Source organism: Mustela putorius, unplaced genomic scaffold (assembly GCF_011764305.1).
Source record: "Mustela putorius furo isolate JIRA1106 unplaced genomic scaffold, ASM1176430v1.1 tig00000129_pilon_pilon_pilon, whole genome shotgun sequence".
NCBI lineage: Eukaryota > Metazoa > Chordata > Mammalia > Carnivora > Mustelidae > Mustela > Mustela putorius.
In genome coordinates, this window is record NW_025421290.1 from 30,033,282 (window position 1) to 30,052,407 (window position 19,126).

A 19,126-nucleotide genomic window follows, 5' to 3' on the forward strand; every position below is an offset into this window, starting at 1 on the left:
ACCAGAGACTCGGAACTAGCATCTTTTTTTTTTTTTTAAGATCTATTTATTTATTTATTTGACAGAGAGAGATCACAAGTAGACAAAGAGGCAGGCAGAGAGAAAGAGAGAGAGAGAGAGAGAGAGAGAGAAGCAGGTTCCTTGCTGAGCAGAGAGCCTGATGTAGGACTCGATTCCAGGACTTTGAGATCATAACCTGAGCCGAAGGCAGAGGCTTAACCCACTGAGCCACCCAGGCGCCCGGAACTAGCATCTTTAAGCAACATTCATGAGAAGGATTAATAAATGTGTTTCCTGAAATATATCTAAGAGGAGATGATAATGGACAGTTTCCCTCCTGAGTTTTATGTCACGCAACTTTACTGCCTGCCCCAAACAGTGTTCATTGACTAGAATCATGATGGATCCACCCTGATGTTAATGTTGATATTGTTAGAGGTTATAAAATTAATTAATTCACCAGTTAATCATGTTGAACATTTACTAATGCCAGCCACTATGCAGACATAAAGGTGAATGTCAGGCTCCTTGGTGGGAAAAAATGAGTAAACCAATAATCAAAATTCACTCAGTGTTCAAGCTATGAGTAAGTCAGGGTATGGTATGATGGTGATGTAGAGAAAGCATGCCCACCTCAGCCTTGGGAGGGTTGGGAGCAATTGGTGAGGATATCCCTGAGAAAGGACCCCTATGTCAATTCATAAAGAACGAGCATCAGCTAGCCAGGCATGAGATCGAGAAACAATGGGGTAATGTGTGCGAATACACAGGAGAATGAGAAAACATGGGGATTTCTGTACCCAGAATAGAGGCAAGGATGTAAGACCATTAAAACTCTACTTTACATGTTAAATCATCCAGACTTTGCCTTTAAAGCTATGGAGAGGTTTTAGATGCATATTCAGATTGCCAAAAGTTCACTATGACAGCACTTGGAAGCTCGAATGAGAGTGAGTCCTGGGAGGTATAGGCTGGGAGCAGTCTGCAGAAGGTCAAGGATAAAAGTTGAGCACTTTCAGCAGAAACCAAGTAAAGGATAATGAAGACCCAAGGAGTGTTGAAGGGACGGTTAAAGGGTAATAGACTCAACACGTTTCCCCAAATGTTCCAATGAAACAGTTCCTTGATGCAGCTAACTTAAAACGGTGATGATTCTGTGTTTTAATTCTGTAAAGTTTCCATTAAGACCTGAAATTAAGACATATGCCTAATTTGCTTATTATGATGTTCTCCAAATATAATTATTCCAGAAAGCTTTTTCCTTTCTCCTCCTCCTTTTTCCTATCCCTCTTAAAGTAACACTTATTAACACCCCACAAAACTTATATTCCGTGGAGTATAATTAGGTGGAAATCTAGCCATGCAGGACGCATAGGAATTAAAATCCTTGGGACTTGACTCTCCGGTTATTGGGAAGATAGTGGTGAATAATAGGGATGCTGTTTCTAGAAACTTAGAATGCAAGAAGTAAGTTTGGATGTAATGGGATGGAGGGAAGTCTGCATGTTTAGCTTATTAAATATAAGAAGCTTGAGCTACATCTAAGTGGGTACATTTGCATCAGTTACCATGTGGACATATGTACATATGTATTTATCAGAGGTACGTTCTGCATGTAAGAATGAGATATTATTCAGCATGTGTGTATAAAAGGCCAGCTCCTTCAGTAAATTGTTTCTTCTCATGATACTGTCTATGAGCATGCACACACAGATACAACACAAGCACATGCAATCCAATAAAAAAAAATGCTTTGAAGATTGTAAGCTTGAATAAATTAAAACTTCTTATCTTCACAAATTTTTCCTTTCTTCAACAAGTTTGATTTTGGAAAATTCATGTAATAAACTTGTTTTTCCCAAACGAACCATCTCTAAGAAGCATTGTACAGTGGTAAAAATACAAAAAAAAAATGCTATCCATTTTCATTTAAAGCACTCAGAAGGAGTACCAGCTTTCATCAGGGTGATGTCAAATGTGAGAAATTCCAATTCAGAATAGTAAACTTTTGAGAAAGATAAAAGTAATGGAAATGTTGGCTCAAAATTGAAATGCGCTTAAATTCTGTAACATTAATGAGATATATATACATATATAATAGAAAAGAGGGTTTCACCTGAGTAATTCCAAGTGAGCACATCAAATGGTTTATGCAGACGAAATATGACTAGAGATTTTCTTTTCTTTTTTTTTTTAAGTCCTATATTTACATTCTTTTTTTTTTCTTTTTTTTTTAAATTTTTTTATTTTTTTGTAGAGATCTTCTTGGAACAAAAAATTATACGTACTTGTTTAGGAACCTACCTAACTTGGTAATATAGTTCAATCTAGAATCGTGTGCTTTTTAAAGATAAACATGTGCTTTTTAAGGATAAAGAAGCACATCAAGATAAAGCACAAGAAAATCATGATAAAGATAAAGCACAAGATAAATCATATGCTTTTTAAAGATGAAGAATAAGAAAAACATAGTGATCATGCATTTGGACTAAACTTACTTAGTCATCAAGAAGAGAGAAACCCTTAAAGATTTTAAGCATAGTGATTGATGTCTGATGTCTGATGATCTTGAAAAGCTCCCTTGCTTCTCTTTCCTGCATCTTCTTGGTTTCCTCAGGGGCTAGTGCATGTGCTGCAGTTAAAAGGAAGTTGAAAACTACAGAAGAAAATCTTTATTAAAGACCATTATTCCAGAAGTGAGGCTCACTTATTGATATATTCAGTAGAATTGAAAGGACACATTTTAAACATCCTGATATTTTTACTATTAGCTACAGAGGTTAAAACCTTTAACTGATTTGAAGATGAACGGCTCATCTCTTGCTTTGAAGCACAATGCCACCAAAGGGGGGGACAGACAAATATTTTGCACCTAATACCTTTGATCCTGACAATCATTGTTGTAAAAATGCAAATTAGTATAGCGTGATTAACAATAATTTCACAATATATGCTTGAGGATTGTAAATGTAGATATCATATGAGCAATTAATTCCACCTCATCTAATTAAACTCAGTAAACAATCAAGCTAGAACATGATGAAGGGATATAATATTGGAGAATTATTTTTCTAATGGGAATTAAGTGAAATACAAAACATGTCTCCCAAATAACCTGGAGAGTTTCCTAAAAATGGAGAATCTTAAGACTCATTGCTGGAGATTCAGTGCATTTAGGATGAGGGCATGACTATGTTTTTTCAAGCAATCCTTATTTTTATGATATAGTCAATTTGAGGATCAGCAAATTTAGTAAATGACATGAAGAAATAAAATGTCATGTAACAATTGGAACAATGGTGTATATATTTTCATGAAGAGTTATAAGGATATATACTAGGTTTTAAAATACCTTAAATTACAGAGGTATAGTAAGAACCTGTTTTTGTTAAATGAGATACCTGTTGGAAAGACCCAGAAGAATTTACTAATATTATCTCTGATGGAGATGAAGGAGATTTTCTTGTCTTTCCTTCCTATTTAATTGTCTAAATTTATTTTTTTTCAACAACATGATTGATAATATAGTTTTTTAGTAAAAATGAAGAATGGAACCCCCCCCCAAAAAGAGTGTTAGACTGGCATCATATATCCCTATACAGCTCAGAAGAGAGGCATTAACTTGAGTCTCATTAAATGCAGGGAAATGAGATGGAGAACAGCGGTGCTGGAAACCTCCCCAGAGGCTGCTGCAGAAGTCCCCACTCTGATCCTTCCACTTAACACTTGTGTGCTCTGTAAGGTGGGCTCTGGATCTATGTGAAAATGCTTTTCCAGAAACAGAAACAGCACTGTAGGCTCTGTAAAGTCAGCTCTGGATCTATGTGAAAATGCTCTTCCAAGAAGAAGGATTCAACTCCATCAAAATAATAAGGTCTGACTCAATTTCCACTAAATTTACTACTTTTAGTAAAGATTTTTAAGTGAATTTCATTCTTGTACAGCAGTTAAGTGTCTAAAAATATATTTACTTAGGTCTTTGCCATTTAAGCTTATTTCCATTTTTTGGACCTGAGTGGAGACAGAGAACACCTAAACGTCAGTCCTATATAAAATGACTTCTGAAACACCAATTTAACGAATTAGTTTATAGTCAGTTTCATCTGAACATTTCTTCCCTCTAGAAAGAAGACAGAGAAGACAAAGAATTTGCATTAAAAAAGGCTCTGATAGATTTTATTTTCTGCAGTCCTCTCCCCCTTTTTTAACATGGGGAATTAGGCTCAAGAAAATATAAGGATGTGTGAAACCCTTCTGAAATACATCTGTGGTAAAACAAAATATTTTGGCAATTTGCTTTTAGGGTGAGGAGATTACATACACTTTTGTGAAATGCTTTGAAGATAAAAAGCATTTCTAAAATCTCATTATTATTATTCTAATTATTATTATTCCTTTAAGCATTCATTTAAAAAAAATCACTATACATATTAACCATCTGAGCAGCAAGTATTTATTTCCTCCTTTTTTAACACAAAAAAGCAGGTGACTCAATCTTGAAGCATGTCCTTGCTCTCTGCATGGAATTAAGCAATTGTGTGGAATTTTATATAATTTGTAGTATTAAATCAGGGCTTGAGAACTAAGATGAGTACAGCTTCTGTTGTAAATTTAGTATGTGACTCTTCAAATCTTTTGAAGTATCTCAACCCATATTCCTCGGAAGTTTAAAACTTTTTTGTTTTAAACTGATTGTTCAGGTAGAATGGGAGTGTAACATTCACTTGAAAAATTTATCCCTTTGGGGCACCTGGGTGGCTCAGTGGGTTAAGCCACTGCCTTCGGCTCAGGTCATGATCTCAGGGTCCTGGGATCAAGTCCTGCATCGGGCTCTCTGCTCAGCAGGGAGCCTGCTTCCCTCTCTCTCTCTCTCTCTCTGCCTGTCTCTCTGCCTACTTGTGATCTCTCTCTGTCAAATAAATAAATAAAATTAAAAAAAATTTATCCCTTTAATCATCTTTTTAATTATGCAGATCAAAAAAGAAAAAAAAAGTTTATTCCATGATAGACTAATATACAGAATCATAGAAATCAAAGGTCAAGGGACACTAATTTCCATGGAAATATGTAAGAGATGATAGGAATCAAACTTTTTCTTCCTCTCTTGACTTCAAGAGCTTTCTTCAGGTGCATTTCTTTTACTCCAGTTTTCACTTGAGATCATCCCTAAATAACAGTTTTCAAGGGGTCTAACAAGTAGAAAAATGAACACTGTCTATGTCAACTACAATTAATGTGGCCGATCTGATCCTTGGTCCTAAAATCACCAAATGAAAACTATAAATCATAGAGGTTAAGCATGGCCATAAGTCCAGGAGAGGTAGGCAAGTGAAACGCATACCAAGATTTTTCAATAGAATATTTTGTGGCACCAACTATAGGAAAGGTTCCAAAGACTTGTGCTGGGCTTTTTAAAATTCACGATACTCTCGCCTTCCAGGTAGGATTTAGATATAATCAGTTCTTTTACTCAGGGTCCACACTTAAAGAAAAGCTACTCCTAAAAGCCCTAGATATCAGGCAATTTAAGGATATTCCAAGGTTGTCTCTAAAATTTTGATACACTGCAACATTATTTCTCTACATTGCATTATTTCTCATGTTATTTCTCTCCATGGAACATTCTCTCTACCAGGACTCTCATTTCAAGAATCCCATGAGACACCTCTGCTACAGGAAATCTGTGCTTCTCTCATGTGACTGCAACCGGTTTCATGGCATCAGTACCTGGACTGGTGTTATTGGCAATCAAGCAAAGAATCAAAGAGCGAAAAGGAGCTGTTTAGATAACAGAGCCTCTGATACATTCAAGGTAGGAAAGGATTGTGATGAGTTGCCAGGAGAAAGAAACAAACCGAGGTCTATGGGAATCCTTACTAAACATGGTAGTTCTATATACTTCCCGCTTAGTGTTCATTCTCCACATGACTGCTCATTCTCCAGCCATGTGCTTGCAGAGTACCAAGAACTTCAAGATTAAGGACTCTATTTCTAGTCAAGACAGGGACAGTAAGTATATGTATGGGTACACACACACATACACGCATAAACATTCTAATTTTTTTTTTAAAAGATTTTATTTATTTATTTGACAGAGATCACAAGTAGGCAGAGAGGCAGGCTGATAGAGAGAGGGGGAAGCAGGCTCCCTGCTGAGCAGACAGCCCGATGCGGGGCTCGATCCCAGGACCCTGGGATCACGACCTGAGCCGAAAGCAGAGGCTTTAACCCACTGAGCCACCCAGGTGCCCCTCTAATTTTTTTTTTTAAGATTTTTTATTTATTTGTCAGAGAGAGAGAGGGAGAGAGAGCAAGGGAGCACAGGCAGGCAGAGTGGCAGGCAGAGGCAGAGGGAGAAGCAGGCTCTCTGCTGAGCAAGGAGCCCGATGTGGGACTCGATCCCAGGATGCTGGGAACATGACTTGAGCCGAAGGCAGTTGCTTAACCAACTGAGCCACCCCGCATAAACATTCTTAATAAAACAAAACAAATTTCATAATTCAGACCTAGTCACACTGCTATGGGTGCATTAAAGCAGCAGTGACTGCTGTTCTTTAGGAGTTTGGGGACTTAACATCTCAAATGGGTTTTAAATGCTGGGTAAGAGTTTATTGGGTTGTTTTGTTTATCAATTTTTATTTCAAACATTTTTTTAAATGCACATTGTGAAAAGCATAGATAACTTGGTGAACTTAGAGAAAAGGTACCCATCCATATAAATATCACAATGATCAGAATATTAAACATTACCAGAAGCCCATGACGTTCAAGAAATCTGTTGTAAAAATTTTCCTTTTCACCCAAAAGATAACCCTTATTATGATTTTAACTTTCATCAGGTAGAGAATAAAAGAGTCTAGGTAGAAAAGTATGCCGTTCCAATATAAGGAGATAAAATAAAAATAATACATGGGCATACAATGTCTGTGTGGAGGTGGGGTAATCCCAGGACTTGACAACAGTTTGGGAAAAGTCTGAATTCAATACATACCATTTTTATTTTATTATTTGTAGTTTATCATACAGTGAAACTAACTTTTTTAGTGCATGATTCTAAGAATTTTAACACATGGCTAGATTTATCTACTGATTATCATAATTAAGATTCAAAACAGCTCCATGAACTTCCCAAACATTCCTTGTGCTATCACTTCATAATCATTTCTTTTCCCTACCTCCAAACCTATGAACTATTGGTGAGTTTCTTATTAGTTGTACTTTGATCTTTGCAAGAATGAGGTAAAAGAGGAATCACACAGTATGTAATATTTCAAGCATATTGAATTTGAGATTCATCCAAGCTGTGTGCGTTAACAGCTCATTCCTTTTCATTGCCATATGGTATTTCACTTTATGGATGTGCCACAGTGTATTTGCACACTCATTTGCTGAAGAACATTTGAGTCATTTCCAATTTGGGACAATTATGAGTAGAGCTGATATGGGCATTCTTGTAGAGACTTGCATATGAATGTAAATTTTCATTTCTCTAAGATAAATACTCAAGAGTGAAATTGCTTGATAAACTCAAACACCTATGAGAAACTATCAAACTTTTGTACATGGTGGTTTTGTCAAATTTGCTTCATGTGTTTTGAACTTCTGCTTTTAGGTGCTTATAGATTTACTGCTTATTGCCTGTTGTGTCTTTTTGTTAGTTGACCTTTTTATCATTATGCAATAATCTATTTTCATCATTAGTAATATTCCTTGCTGTGAAGCTTATTGTCTGATATTAATATAGTCACTTAAGATTTTCATTAGGGTTTGAATGGTGTATACTTTTCTAGCCTTTTGTTTTATTCTACCAGGTGATTACATCTGAAGTGAGTTTTCTTGCATACAACCTCTAATGGAGCCATGTTAATCCATTCTGCTACTCTTTCTGTTTTAATTGGTGTCTTTAGATTATTAACATTTAGTGTAATTTTTGATACTTTAGATTTAGATGTGCCATTTTATTATTTGTCTTCTGTTTGTACTCTGTGTTTTTCATTGTTATGATTTTGAGGGGTTATTTGATTTTTTTTTTTGCATTTCATTTTAGTTTTCTACTACATTTTTTACTGCATCTTTTTTTTTTTTTAAGATTTTATTTATTTATTTGACAGAGAGAGATCACAAGTAGACAGAGAGGCAGGCAGAGAGAGAGAGAGGGAAGCAGGCTCCCTGCCGAGCAGAAAGCCCAATGCGGGACTCGATCCCAGGACCCTAAGATCATGACCTGAGCTAAAGGCAGCGGCTTAACCCACTGAGCCACCCAGGCGCCCTACTACATCTCTTTGAATAATTATTTTTGTGGTTACTTTAAGTACTATAACATTAAAAAATGTGCTTTTCACATTCTTCTTAGAATCAATATTTTTTTAATTGCAAGCAGAATATAAAACCATTACCACAGTATAGGTCCTTTTACCCTCTCCCTTTTATGGCATTGTCATCTTATCTATTACATGAATGTACATTAAAAACTTTATGGGGAAATGTTTTACTTTTGCTTTCAACTGCTAAATATACTCTATGAAGCTCAAAAGAAGAAGAGTTTATTAGATTTACCAGAAGCTTACCACTTCTGTTGCTTTTCCTTCACTTCTGAAGTTTCAGGTTTCATTCTGGAATACTACCATTCTTTTGAAGAGCTTCTTTAAGCAGTTCTTTGAAAGCAGATCTGTGGGCAATGAATTCTCTTAGTTTCTTTTATTTCACCTTTATTTCTTTTTTATTTTATTTTATTTTTTCAGTGTTCCAAGTTTCATTGTTTTTATGTGCCACACCCAGTGCTCCATGCCATAAGTGCCCTACTTAATATCCGCCAATAGGTTCACCCATTCCCCCACGCCCCACCCCACCAAAACCCTCAGTTTGTGGCTCAGTCCACTGTCTATCTTGGTTCTTCTCCTCCTCCAATTTCCTCCAATTCACTTTTCCTTTCCTTCTCCTAATATCCTCCATGTTATTCCTTATGTTCTACAAGTAAGTGAAACCATATTTCAACTTTATTTCTGTTGGATATTTTTGTGGAATATTGAATTCTTGTTTATAATCCTGACTCATGGTTTCTGAGGAGAAATCCACAAGCATTCAAATCATTGTCCCCTTGGATAATGTCTTTTGTCCCCTGGTTGTGCTCAACGTTTTATCCTATTAAAAGAAAGGGTGGGGGGGATGTTATTTATTTGTTTGAGACAGAAAGGGAGAGAGAGAGAGCAAGACTGAGAGCATAAGCAGGGAGGAGGGACAGAGGAAGAGGGAGAAGCAGATTCCCTGCTGAGCAGAGAGCCTAATACAGGTCTTAATCCCAGGACCCCAAAATCATGAGCTGAGCCAAAGGCAGATGCTTAACAGACTGAGCCACCCAGGTGCCCCAAAGTTTTCTCCTATCTCTTTGTTTTCAACAGTTTGATTATAATATGATGAAAAGTTTTCTTTCTAGTGCTGATTACCTGTTTATACACATTTTACTTCTTATTACTTGCTTTTATTGTTTTTCAGTTGTTTCTTGAACAGAAATTTTGTCTTTTTACCATATTTTAAATATGTGAAAAGTAGGAAACTAGATTTCTTTTCTTCTTTATTTCCAACAGCAGGCAGTAAGTGCTTGCTAAAGTATCTCCATTGGAAATAGATTAACAGAATGTATCTTGATGGATGGGATACACTAACCAAAATGTAGCACATCTCAATGTATCTTGGCCAAAAGAAGAGCAAGGATATGCCTTTAATTGAAGCCAGGGTGGCCTGGAGAAAATACCCAACATTAAGTCAGGCAACCAAGTATTGATGGCAGGGAGAGATAACAAAGCTTAAGTGTGAACTAAGCTGAAATAGATGTAGAACATTCCCTTTGGAATATAGCTTTTCTTTGGCTATTAAAGGATAATTAGTCATTGCTGCAAAGATCAAAAGAACCCAAGACTTTGGCTGTAGATAGGAAACAGACAACATGCTGACCACTTATGTTTCAATTTGTAAAGCATATCAGGACAAAATCACCTCTCCTTAGTTATTCTCAGACATTACAAAGTTACCATTATTCACAGGGTCATCTAGGAACAAGAAAGATAAAAGGAATATGTGTATTCACATATATCAACTAAAGCTCTGTGGTTCAGTTTTTAAAATCTCTACTACTTTAAATGTCATAGAAACACAGATATGCGTCAGTTTCCCATGCTCACTAGTATTCTCAATTTACCCATCTTAGTATTTACTACATCTCACTGCTATATTTTATATGTTTATGTCATATGGTTAAGAACCACATTTCCTTTTATCTTTTTAGCTTAGCATATGGACCAGTGCCTGGTGCTAATTAATTAACATATTTATTCAACAAGTATTTATTGAGCACAAAAGAATGTTCCAGGAGTTATGCTAAACATTGAGAACTTAATAGTTAACAAGGTATGCAATGAGATTTGGTTGAGCTGAACTTTATTTCATAATATATCTGTACATAATCAAGAAACAACATGAAAGTATAAGTTTACAAAAATATAAATCAAAGTACTTATCAAATACTATGAATTGTCTTATACTGATTAGATATAAAAAATAAAATTACATAAAATGACATCCTCATCACTAATATTTTAGAAAAATAAGCAGATAACTACTAGTGAATTAAGGTAAACAATTGAAGGACAATTTTTACATATTTTTTGAGAAGCACCTATATTAAAGATAGAACACATAGTGTTTAGAAGGACAGACTCCAGAATCAGACCACATGGGTTTGATTTCTGACTCTATTACATACTAATACGGTGCTTTGAATACTGCCATATTGAAAGAAAAACACATTGCTTTTCTCTCTACACTATTTCCATACTCTCAATATTTCTGGCTAATAAATGTGTGGGGGATTTTTCTTATGTCGAGCAATTCTTCAGTTCTCTCAGACTCCAACTGAGTGTCTCACAATTTATTTCAATTCTGACACCAAGGACCCAGAACAATATCAGATCCCACAGGTTAAGGACTCAGTCTCACAACATGTCCCCTACCCGCAGACTCAGAAGCCAGTGATAAGTAGTGGATTTTCCAGTTACTCATAGGTTCTGTCCAAGTTGGATGCAAATTGAAGTTCCCCACAACTCCCTCCTTGGGTTCCATAATTTACCAGAATGGCTCATAGAACAAAAGATGCCTCACCAAACTCAAGAAAACAGTTTACTTAGTAGATTACCTATCTATTATAAAAGGGTACAACTCAGGAACCTCCAGGTAGACAAAATGCACATGGCAAGGTATGGAGAAAAGCCATGAGAACTTCCATGCCTTCTCCACACATGGCACTTCTTACTACCTCCATGTGTTCCCCCACTCAGAAGTACTCAGAACCCTGTCCTTCAGCATTTTTATGGAGGCTTCATTACTTAGGCACAATTGATTATATCATTGGCCTTAACTCCAGATTCTCTGTCCTCCTGGAGGTTGTAGTGTGGGGCTGAAAGTTCCAACCTTATAATCACAGAGTGCCCTTTGCAACCAGCAACCAACCTGAGGTTATCCGGGAGCCCACAGCCACCATTCAGTTCATTAGCATATGAAAAGACACCTCACTACAGAGATACTGAAGGTTTTAGGAGCTGAATGCTAGGAAATGGGGCAGACTACATATCATGAAGAGCCAGGGTCAGAGATGAAATATATATGTATTTCTTATTATAACACAAAAAAGCTCTATTGTGCCTTAACTTTTCCATCAGTGAAATGGGGTTGGTGATAATAGAACTTAGCTCATAAGCCTATAGAGTGTGATGAGGGTTAAAATGGTAATTTATGCATACTATTTAAAATAATTCCTGGCATAAACTCTCTCTGAGAATTAGCTGTTTATAATCTTTAAATCTTCATTTCTGAGTAAATGGAAGAAAGAGAAAAAAGATGGGGGAAAATTACAAATCCTCTGTTTATGTTTCAAGTCTCAATCTCAATAGAAAGAATTCAGCCTCTGGTGAAGTGAAATATAAGTAGGAGATTTTGAAAAGAATTTCCTGATTGAGGGAATAGGGTTTGGTTATGTGATTCAGGGTTTTCTCCACACCACGTGTGTATTGACTTAACTAATTCATATAGAAGCAAGGGAGCCTCCTAGAAAGGAATTTGAAGAGTGCAAATGATTGGGTTTTATGCATGTTCAGACACTTCCCAGCACAGGAAGCTTAACTGGTGAGGGGGAAATTTGAAGGTAGGACCCTCTGAAAAGCATCTTCTTTTAAGAAAAGAATCCAGTACCTGGATTCAACCACAGATCTTGAGGATCAGAGTGGGACAATGTCTCTGAGTATCATGTGCTCACTGCTGCTTGAACCAAGCTCCATTTAGCCACTGAATATAATGTATAAGATCTAGGGAGAAAAAGTAAGTTCTGTATACAAACTAAGAGTTCTAAAACATAGAAACCTGCTATTGAAAAGCTTAAAGGAAAGGACATTGTTTCTCTACTTATTTAAAGGAATTAGGGGAGGAAGAGTGAGCTGTCACCACCAATCTGCCTTCCATTAAATAGAGCCAAAGGAGATCAGTGGGGGGTGGGGTGGGGAGCAAAATATCCCATAGAACAGCCAGAGGGCACTAGAAATGTAAAGCGGGAGTCTGGTAATGTAGGGGGCAGTTTAGCAGAGCTGGTGGAACAGGACTTCAAGGTAAGAGCAGCCACAAGGATGGTGGCCACTGCAGTATGGAGTGATAATTTAAAGGTGGTTCTGGCAAAAGGAGTCAAGTGAAGGGAGAGTGTCTTGGAGCAACCTAGTGACAAAATGGTGGCACTAAGAGATTATGATACATCAGCACAAATAGGACCTAAGCTAAATTTGTAACCATTTGCAGGAAAAGGTAATAGACTTGTTCATAATATACTATGGAATTCCTGAGAGCATCTCCAGTTACCACAAAAGGGAAGGAATTTGGAGTTGTGGAGGGGTAAAGTACCGAGATTCTATCTCCAAAACTGTTATTCTCATTATTTATGCCCAGAGGCTGCTAAGCAGATGATGGGGGTATTTGCATTTTAGTTAGTAGATGGCTAGAAGGATCGAGATACGGAGTCAAAGAGTTGATGAAGTACCCATTTATGGAACTTCCAGCTCACCATTCAGATATCTTTTTGATTTGGGGAGGCCTTCTATGATCTCCTATGTTCCTCCCTGTAGACACTGATGAAGATGGTGCTGATAGACAGACAGACATACCCCTTCCCTGCACTCCTGGTGAGTAAAGTGTCATGTCGTCTAAGTGTAAACATCCAGATGCAATGCCAGGGACTCTAGTCTGGAGGCCTGGTGAGAGAACTTTTGTTCTGCAGCGTGGAGGGCAGAGCATAGCAGCGATGTACATCCCTGGCTGCTGTGCTGGGGCACTCGGGGACAGTAGCAGGGGGCGAACAGAGGAGTCCTGCGGCCAAAGCTTCAGTTCAGCTCATCATCTCTTGTCCCTTAGAGGCTTTTTTCTCCAGTTTTTCATTTGATTCAGGATGTCTTCCCTATCCAAAAATTTCTTTTGACTTCAAGTCATCAAGTTTATTTTATTTTGTTTACAACTAAAAATCCAAAAAAGTGGGAATGTATAAACCTTATTTATCAGGTATTTGAGCAATTATAATAGGAACCAAGGCTTGACTCTTATTTATTTGGGGTTCTTCCTCATTATCTTAAAGGAAAAGTCTAGTCATATTTTTATTTGTTGAAAATAGCCCGCACATGCAGCAGACAGCATAGTCTAGTGCAGGAGTTAGCCAATGTTTCCGTGCAGGGCCAGATAGTAAATATTTAAGGCTTTATCAGCCACATGATCTAGGTTGAGACTCTCAGACTCTACCATCGTAGTGTGAAAACAATGATAGACCAAATAAATGCATAAACAGGTTGTGCTGCAATAAAGCTGTGTTTACAAAAACAGATAGCAAGGCAAATTAGGCCTGAATTTGTCTGACTCCTGGTCTAGAAGGATGAACGTGGACCGTGGAAGTAGATAGACCTGTAAGGTCCTGGAAAAGTCACTAACTCCTTTAAGACTCAATTTCCTCATTCATAGGAAAGAGAGCACCTGATGGATTTCCAATGAGGATTAAATTTAAAGAGAGCGCACATTTTAAAAACGGCTTGGAGTTTGTTTTATACACATGTTCCATGAAATGTAAGCACAAGTGAAAAGCTCAGTAAGTGAAAAGCTCAATAATTATATTATTTTCTGAAAAGTCATCATTAATATGTTTGCACTTGCTCAAGCATTCACATAATTCCCCAAAGAACGGTGTTCTTTGCTAGAAACGACCTCCAAATTATATACTTTGTCCTAACTTTAAGTGAGTAGAGCTATTGTATTTTTGTTGCCACAGCCATAAAAATCTTCACAGCTTGAAAACACTCCCAAAGATAGTGTTTTAAAATGTTGGCAGGACAGTTTGCTGCAAGTTCTAGCTTTTCCAATACTGATTTTTTCTGATATACCTTTGTAACTTTGAGGCATGAAGGAAATTGCTAACTATTAATTTTACAACACAGTTGTGATAAAGGGGGATGTTTAAAATATGTTCATAGAAAAAACTATGCAAAGAGCAAGACTACAACAGTTCACCTTAGGAATTCAATAGATTTTCTTTTTTAAAAAATTTTTTAAAGATTATATTGATTTATTTGACACAGAGAGAGATCACAAGTAGGCAGAGAGGCAGGCAGAGAGAAGGGGGGGGTCATAGGCTCCCCACTGAGCAGAGAGCCCTATGTGGGGCTTGATCCCAGGACCCTGAGACGATGACCTGAGCCAAAGGCAGAGGCTTAAACCACTGAGCCACCCCAGTAGAGTTTTGATGGGCTATGGTGGTGCCTACTTCATGCAAATTACAAAATTGAGAAAAATGCAGGCAATGGGTCTGAGCTACTGAATTGATTGTGAAATTTTTCCTGGCCAATACCATCACTTGTAACACCAAATTGTTAATTCTGTGTTCCACCTAGTTCACAATGTCTGCTCATTACACAGCACTGTGTCAAATTCAGTCCAAATGATAGGATTATATTGGAGACTGATTTTTTTTTTTCATAACTGCATTAGCTGGTTATATACAGCTGATTAGTGAAGGTACAGTTTGGTGCAGAAATTGCTACATTAACCTGGGAACTTCTTCCTTTATTCTACAATTCCATGAAATTGCACTTTACTTTAATCTTAAAAGATCCATGTTGACCTTGACCAGGAGTCTTATGGCATATGGGATCCAAGGGAGCCTGAAATGATGAACAGCTAATAACTTAGCCTATGTGGTAATCTCTTGCTACAATGTTGTACATTGCTTTGATATGATTTCAAATCTACTTGTTTTTATGTTTTGTTTTGTTTTGTTTTTTTTTAAGATTTTATTTATTTGACAGACAGAGATCAGAAGTAAGCAGAGAGGCAGGCAGATAGAGGAGGAAGCAGGTACCCTGCTGAGCAGAGAGCCCAATGCGGGGCTAGATCCCAGGGTGCTGGGATCATGATCTGAGTTGAAGGCAGAGGTTTTAACCCACTGAGCCACCCAGGCGCCCCCAAATCTACTTGTTTTTAATGAAAATAAAAATTGGTTTTAAGAGAAGGGAGTCTTGATTAAAAGTGAAGTCAGCTGTGATGGGATGTGGTCATCTCATCTGTTGTCATCGATAAGCACTGCATAGTTCAGCTGCTGAGGAGCCCCATTGGGGGTTTATCAATACAAACATAGGAAGATGCAACTGTGGTTAGGGGATAATGAGGCTATAAATACTGAGAGTTTGTAAGGAATGTTAGAGATTGTTCAGTCTAAGCAAGACCACTCTATGCTGATGTAAATAGGTCTCCAAAGACCTTAGGGCATTGGTTCCTGCCATGGTCAAGGAGATTATTACTGGCAGTGATGCACACCTTATAGCAGCCCCTCTCCCCCAAATGAGAACATCTTGCCTTTTATGACCTGACACCATCATTCTTTAGCAACATGCTATACTTATAAGGAACTTCTCCTTCTGGCCTGGTAACTGGATGTTAGCTCTTGCTTGACTATGTAAGCCATCTCTCCTGAGCTCCACCTTTTACAAAGGTACACCTCAACTAAATTTGGACACTATTCCATTCCTCTCCCCTTATCTGGACCAGTGGTGTGATTCTTCTTTCATTGGTTTGGAGCATGCTCTTTCTTTATTGGCTTACTGAGAGACATTATCCCCTATGCTCTAGGCTCATGAAATTTCCACAGTGAACCTGTGTTAAATAAAGCTTTGGCAAAGACAAAATCAGTCTCTTAACATTAATATGCCAGAACCAAACATACGATGTAGTTGCTCAGTCCTCAAGGTTCCTGGAAATGTTTCTGGCAGATTCTTCCTGGTAAGCAAACTCTCCACTCAGCTGTTTCCATTCCTATCCTAAAATCTCAAATTCTGGTGCTCTCTTTTGTTTTCTTTTTCTTTTATTCTTATTTATTTATTTATTTATTTATTTTTCATTCCAACATTGATGTCCTACATCTTATCTTTTTTTCTCTAAACCCAGTCTTCATTTTCCTCCTGAATCTATGGTAAAATTCTGATAACCCTCTAACACTCTCCTCCTTTGGGCTGTGGCAGAAAAATTAACCTACTCAGAGCAGAGTGACTTGAAAGAATGTCCAGTACTTATTTTGTACATGAGATAGTTAATGCTATAGGTCAACGTGGAAGGTAGTTTGGGAGGACAGTAACATTCAAAATTGGTGAACTCTGAGTAAGCAGATTGTCCTCTATAATGTGTGTGGGTCTTTTTGAAGACGACAGAAAGATGGGCCTCCCCAGCTAAGAGGGAATTGTCTAGCAGATTGCCTTCAGACTTCCTCTGCAACATCAGCTTTGCCAACCCACACGTTTTGGGGGATTTTTGTGTGTGTGTGGGGGGGGTGGTGTTGAAAGTATATTAGGCCCTTGGGTTCCCACAGTCCAACAGGGGTATATGTGGAGTCCCTACCAGGTCCCTACCCACTGAAGAGGGAGGTGTTGCTATTGGCCACACCTGCCATGTGCTCCCAGTGTGGGTGGCAACAATGTGACAGGCCTGCTCAATACCCAGATCCACCTTGAGCTGAGCTTACAGGGTCAATGTCAGCACCATCCACCTCACAGATGCTAGCTGCCTTTGGGTGGCCCCATGGAGAATTCAAACCACAGTCACCCCAAGCTTGGGAGTTGAAGAAGGCTTGGGACACTTTTCTTTTTGTTCTGAGAACTCAAAAAGCAAGAGCAGGAGTATTGTGAGCCTGGGACTAGATTAGAAGCCACAGGCTGCTGGCAGAAGTCATTGGATGGAGGGTGAGGCAACCTGAAGATACTGCCAAACGGAACAGCTTCCCAGGCTCTGCAGACAAGTGTGGCTGGAGAGTCTGCTTATCAAGCCTGTTCCCAAAAGGCCAGGAGATTTGCACTTACCAGCCTCCATAATCGCTTAAGCTGATTCCGTATAATAAATATCCTCTTACACGTATTCACATCTTACTGGATCTTTTTCTCTGGAGAATTCTGACTAACACAGTAAGTTACATGCAGGCTCCCTTCCGTGTGATCTACTGCACTTAATTTTTGTGACAAGTATATACACTAAATAGTATTGTCATTCTTGTTTTGTTTTGTTTTTTTAAACATGTGTGTAGGCTTTTGTGCTTTTTGTTTTTGTTTTGTTTGTTGTTATTTGTGGATGGAGAGACTGAAATACACATTGGGTATCTGGGAAATACAGCTTATAAGCTTTGGAGTTAGAATCTGAAGACAGTTACTCTTAGTCCAAAGATATCAATCCCATGAGGCAGATGCTATATTCTGTATTTCATAAGTCAAAAACTGAAGATGGGAGAGATAAAAGATAATGTGCGGATCATCAAACAGTAACTAGAAAAACAGTGCTCTCTGATTTCAGATTTCAGATTAACTACCAAAATTGTTAATTGCAAATAAAAATTTCAAGTCTGAGCAAGTACAGCAATTTTTATATGCTATTAAGTAAAAAATGTTAGGTTCCTCGCTCAGGGCATTATATATATATATATATATATGTAAATATATATATACACACACACACACACACACACACACATATATATATAAATTTAATTCTGATAATTATGTAATAATACAAACAAAATTATTTCTGTTGCTTAAAGATTTTAACTAGTCTTTATTCTTCTAGGCAAGTAAACTTCAGAATCATTCGCATCCCAATGGGAAATCAGCATTGTATCCATTTATAATCTCTATTGAGATGCATTGTAACCCAGGTTTACATGAAGGAAGAAGTCAGTATCTATCAGCATTGTCTTCTGAATCTCTCAATTGTCACACATCTGTGATTGAGGTGGGAGCAAATTATTCAGAAAACATTTTCCTTACAGCTTCCTAATATTCTTGGTGTTTTTTTTTTTTTTTTTTTTTTTTTAGTGAGAGAGAGATAGATCACGTGCAAGTGAACAGGGGAAGGGGCAGAGGAAGAGAGCGAAGAGGACTCGGAGCTGAGCACAGAGCCCAAAGGGGCTTGATCTCAGGACCCTGCATGACATGAGCCGAAATCCAGTCCACACTTAACCAACTGAACCACTCAGGTGCCCTGTTGGAAACATTCTTACACATTTTGTGTTCATCTGGTTTGTTTTTGGAAACTTCATTATCTAACTGAGTGAGAGACCTGCTCGAGGACAATAGATTTTCACATCTTCAGAACTGGGTTCTTAAACTGATGTCTGAAGACAAGATGCTTGTGTCCTGTGTCTGTGCCCAAGGGCTGGATGATAAAATATGTTGAGTAGATGCCATACGAGTGAATTGCATCCCCTCAGAAAGGATATAGAAGTCCTCCTACCTCTCACTACCTCACAATGTGGGCTTGTTCTTTACAGTTTCCTTGCAGAGGCGATCAATTTAAAATGAGGATATTAGGGTAGGCTCCAATCCAGTAGGAGTCTGTTTCCATAAAAAGAAGACGCAAGGATGCCAAGTGCACATGGCAGATTGGTAGGCTGCTTCTACAGGACCAGGACCCCCGAAGGTTGCTAGTGAACTCCCTTGGAAGAGGCAAGGGAGGATAGCCCAGCAGGTTTTGGAGGGAGCTGGGCCCTGCTAACACCTTGATTTCAGACTTCCAGCCTCCAGAA